Below are 5,644 nucleotides of genomic sequence, written 5' to 3'. Positions count from 1 at the left end.
AATATTACAATCGAATTATCGACTTCATTGTAGCTAGCATTTACCCTGTCCCAGTAAGCTTTACATGTACTCCAGTCACTGCACAGCTCTCCCAGACGGGAAGGAAAAAAGGTTTGCGGTCTTCTATGTCAGCGATGGACAAATAAGTTTACAATATGTAGAACATTATCGGTTTTCGTACCGCGTCAGTTAGAAATAAAATCTCGAGCTATCGACGATAGCCTGCATCGTCAGCGTCAGGAGCACTGACGCGGCAAGAAATCTGAGAATGTTTTACATATCAATGGCGTCGCGAAAGACTTTGTTCTCATGTACCAATTCAATGTGTGCAGTGTATCTGCGAGGCAACGGCCTCGCTGCAGTGGTAACACCGGTTCCCGTCGGATCACCGACGTTAAACGCTGTCGGGCTGGGCTAGCACTTGGATGGGTGACCATCCCGTCTGTCGAGCTCTGTTGGCAAGTGGGTTGCACTCAGCCCTTGTGAGACAAACCGAGGAGCTACTTGACTGAGAAGGAGCGGCTCCCGTCTCGTAAACTGACATACGGTCGGTAGAGCGGTGTGCTGACCACATGCCCCTCCATATCCGCATCCAGTGACGCCTGTGGGATGAGGATGACACGGCGGCCGGTGAGTACCATTGGGCCTTCCAAGGCCTGTTCGGACGGAGTTTAGTTTAATTTTAGTGTACGTATCTCCAAGGAGTGTGCGTGGGACTGAAGTGTGAAATAAAATACGGTTGCAAGCTTGTTGTTGTTATGGTCTTCAGTCCTGAGACTGGTTTCATGCAGCTCTCCATGCTACTCTATCCTGTGCAAGCTTCTTCATCTCCCAGTACCTACTGCAACCTACATCCTTCTGAATCTGCTTAGTGTATTCATCTCTTGGTCTCCCCCTACGATTTTTACCCTCCACGCTGCCCTCCAATGCTAAATTGGTGATCCCTTGATGCCTCAGAACATGTCCTACCAACCGATCCCTTCTTCTGGTCAAGTTGTGCCACAAACTCCTCTTCTCCCCAATCCTATTCAATACTTCCTCATTAGTTATGTGATCTACCCATCTAATCTTCAGCATTCTTCTGTAGCACCACATTTCGAAAGCTTCTATTCTCTTCTTGTCCAAACTATTTACCGTCCATGTTTCACTTCCATACATGGCTACACTCCATACAAATACTTTCAGAAATGACTTCCTGATACTTAAATCTATACTCGATGTTAACAAATTTCTCTTCTTCAGAAACGCTTTCCTTGCCATTGCCAGTCTACATTTTATATCCTCTCTACTTCGACCATCGTCAGTTATTTTGCTCCCCAAATAGCAAAACTCCTTTACTACTTTAAGTGTCTCATTTCCTAATCTAATACCCTCAACATCACCCGATTTAATTCGACTACATTCCATTACCCTCGTTTTGCTTTTGTTGATGTTCATCTTATATCCTCCCTTCAAGACACCATCCATTCCATTCAACTGCTCTTCCAAGTCCTTTGCTGTCTCTGACAGAATTACAATGTCATCGGCGAACCTCAAAGTTTTTATTTCTTCTCCATGGATTTTAATACCTACTCCGAATTTCTCTTTTGTTTCCTTTACTGCTTGCTCAATATACAGATTGAATAACATCGGGGAGAGGCTACAACCCTGTCTTACTCCCTTCTTAACCACTGCTTCCCTTTCATGTCCCTCAACTCTTATAACTGCCATCTGGTTTCTGTACAAATTGTAAATAGCCTTTCGCTCCCTGTATTTTACCCCTGCCACCTTTAGAATTTGAAAGAGAGTATTCCAGTCAACATTGTCAAAAGCTTTCTCTAAGTCTACAAATGCTAGAAACGTAGGTTTGCCTTTCCTTAATCTTTCTTCTAAGGTAAGTCGTAAGGTCAGTATTGCCTCACGTGTTCCAACATTTCTACGGAATCCAAACTGATCTTCCCCGAGGTCGGCTTCTACTAGTTTTTCCATTCGTCTGTAAAGAATTCGTGTTAGTATTTTGCAGCTGTGGCTTATTAAACTGATTGTTCGGTAATTTTCACATCTGTCAACACCTGCTTTCTTTGGGATTGGAATTATTATATTCTTCTTGAAGTCTGAGGGTATTTCGCCTGTTTCATACATCTTGCTCACCAGATGGTAGAGTTTTGTCAGGACTGGCTCTCCCAAGGCCGTCAGTAGTTCCAATGGAATGTTGTCTACTCCGGGGGCCTTGTTTCGACCCAGGGCTTTCAGTGCTCTGTCAAACTCTTCACGTAGTATCGTATCTCCCGTTTCGTCTTCATCTACATCCTCTTCCATTTCCATAATATTGTCCTCAAGTTAATCGCCCTTGTATAGACCCTCTATATACTCCTTCCACCTTTCTGCTTTCCCTTCTTTGCTTAGAACTGGGTTTCCATCTGAGCTCTTGATGTTCATAGAAGTGGTTCTCTTATCTCCAAAGGTCTCTTTAATTTTCCTGTAGGCAGTATCTATCTTACCCCTAGTGAGATAAGCCTCTACATCCTTACATTTGTCCTCTAGCCATCCCTGCTTAGCCATTTTGCACTTCCTGTCGATCTCATTTTTGAGACGTTTGTATTCCTTTTTGCCTGCTTCACTTACTGCATTTTTATATTTTCTCCTTTCATCAATTAAATTCAATATTTCTTCTGTTACCCAAGGATTTCTACTAGCCCTCGTCTTTTTATCTACTTGATCCTCTGCTGCCTTCACTACTTCACCCCTCAAAGCTACCCATTCTTCTTCTACTGTATTTCTTTCCCCCATTCCTGTCAATTGTTCCCTTATGCTCTCCCTGAAACTCTCTACAACCTCTGGTTCTTTCAGTTTATCCAGGTCCCATCTCCTTAAATTCCCACCTTTTTGCAGTTTCTTCAGTTTTAATCTACAGGTCATAACCAATAGATTGTGGTCAGAGTCCACATCTGCCCCTGGAAATGTCTTACAATTTGAAACCTGGTTCCTAAATCTCTGTCTTACCATTATATAATCTATCTGATACCTTTTAGTATCTCCAGGGTTCTTCCATGTATACAACCTTCTATCATGATTCTTAAACCAAGTGTTAGCTATGATTAAGTTGTGCTCTGTGCAAAATTCTACCAGGCGGCTCCCTCTTTCATTTCTTAGCTCCAATCCATATTCACCTACTACGTTTCCTTCTCTCCCTTTTCCTACACTCGAATTCCAGTCACCCATGACTATTAAATTTTCGTCTCCCTTCACTATCTGAATAATTTCTTTTATTTCATCATACATTTCTTCAATTTCTTCGTCATCTGCAGAGCTAGTTGGCATATAAACTTGTACTACTGTAGTAGGTGTGGGCTTCGTATCTATCTTGGCCACAATAATGCGTTCACTATGCTGTTTGTAGTAGCTTACCCGCACTCCTATTTTCCTATTCATTATTAAACCTACTCCTGCATTACCCCTATTTGACTTTGTGTTTATAACCCTGTAGTCACCTGACCAGAAGTCTTGTTCCTCCTGCCACCGAACTTCACTAATTCCCACTATATCTAACTTTAACCTATCCATTTCCCTTTTTAAATTTTCTAACCTACCTGCCCGATTAAGGGATCTGACATTCCACGCTCCGATCCGTAGAACGCCAGTTTTCTTTCTCCTGATAACGACATCCTCTTGAGTAGTCCCCGCCCGGAGATCCGAATGGGGGACTATTTTACCTCCGGAATATTTTACCCAAGAGGACGCCATCATCATTTAATCATACAGTAAAGCTGCATGCCCTCGGGAAAAATTACGGCCGTAGTTTCCCCTTGCTTTCAGCCGTTCGCAGTACCAGCACAGCAAGGCCGTTTTGGTTGTTGTTACAAGGCCAGATCAGTCAATCATCCAGACTGTTGCCCTTGCAACTACTGAAAAGGCTGCTGCCCCTCTTCAGGAACCACACGTTTGTCTGGCCTCTCAACAGATACCCCTCCGTTGTGGTTGTACCTACGGTACGGCTATCTGTATCGCTGAGGCACGCAAGCCTCCCCACCAACGGCAAGGTCCATGGTTCATGGGGCAAGCTTACTGCAATGTAAACCCAACGAAGTAGCTGTGGATAAATGCTAATGCTGCAGATCAGTCTTTGAGTTATGTAACTTCTATAACTGAAAAATTGGCGTCTCATTATTTGGCACTCACCTGAATGCGCTCTGCGCCCCAGTTTGTGTCGAAATTGTCTGGTACTTCCGTAGGGTACATGATTAAGTCTTAAATTGTGCCACGAGCGAAACTGGTGCGCGTAAAACTTGTGACTGGGGCTCCCGCTGTAGTTGTTTTGTGTATCTGAAGTTTTGTTGCTAAACTGATTTTATCTGAAGATTGTTTTGAAATTTGAGTTGATGTCAGTTTATCATTATAAATTTTGTTTTGGGTTTACGAAGTGCAATTTTAGGGTAGTTTTGGGGATTTAAATTATAATATCAAGTAGTTATCTAGTCTCAACTCAAACTTTTAATTCATGACGTAATTGCCTTGAGCTTAAATTTGACACCGTAGTATCGCTGGTATTTGCTATCAGTATTGATCATAGGTTAATATTTAATTAAGTGTTTACTAATGGTTACCTTAAGAAGGGTTTTGTTAATGTTGAGTAAGAGTTTCTTGTTAATAAATTTGTCTTAAAAACATGTCTGAATTAATGTTAGTCCGACACCTTACCACTTGCTACAGCTCCTGCTCCTATCACACCACGTTCAGTAGGAGGAATTGGCGAGGGGAAATGATTTGCGATTGCATTTAAAACTTGTTCTGGTACTTGTCAAACATTTTGTGTTATTGGGGGAATGATCAAAACATTTTGTTGCTGCATACTGAACTCCTCTCTAAGCCACTGGCAGGTTTTCTAATGGGTAGTGAAGGTCCTTCTTTTATTCTAGTGCTGTAGGTATGGGAGCCACTATCTTTCTTAAATTGTGATAATTACATTTGAGTAATTTCATTAGCTAATATATATACTGTGGTGGTACAGTTGAATGGCTAACTCCTTGATGAGGTAGCTACAAGGCGACTGCGGATAACACCTCACGTTATCCTTATTGCTCGCTTTTATTCAATCAATACTTTTTCCCTTATTATTGAGCTACCCCAGAAAATTACTCTGTGTAAATATCCAAAATATGTCAGGTGATTGATTCGTCTGTTTCAGATACTAGTAATACGATGAAGAGAAAAAGTAGCTGAAGTTAATTGTTTGAGATACTCAGTAACTTGCTCCTTCCAGTCCAAGCTTTCATTAATGTGTACACTCGAAAATTTGGAACAGTGAATTTTTTTTCAGTGTACGTCGCATCTACCCCAAGTAGATGTTAAGGAGCAACGGAGTCCGCCTCAGCTCCGGATAATTGTCGGCGCTTGACCTCACGTCCTTGAACTGGGCCACAGCTCTCACAGACCGTGTGGTAATGTGTCCTGTCATGCCGACGACCGAGAGTTCCTGGACACGTAAACGGCACACGAGCATGGCGCGGGCCACTAAAGTAGAGCGCTTTATTGTCAATTAGCATGTGGATTCCGGCGATGAAACAATTTCGAAAGACTGCCCAACCCGAGCTCGGGCGCCCCTGCGTGTCCACCGGTAGTGCTTATCTGATGCGGTCACGCGATGCCGCCGGCGCCACCCACACAG

The sequence above is a fragment of the Schistocerca cancellata genome, chromosome 3 (genome assembly GCF_023864275.1).
Source record: "Schistocerca cancellata isolate TAMUIC-IGC-003103 chromosome 3, iqSchCanc2.1, whole genome shotgun sequence".
In the NCBI taxonomy this organism is placed as follows: domain Eukaryota; kingdom Metazoa; phylum Arthropoda; class Insecta; order Orthoptera; family Acrididae; genus Schistocerca; species Schistocerca cancellata.
The sequence above is the reverse complement of the archived record's forward strand: the minus strand, read 5'-3'. Positions refer to the sequence as shown.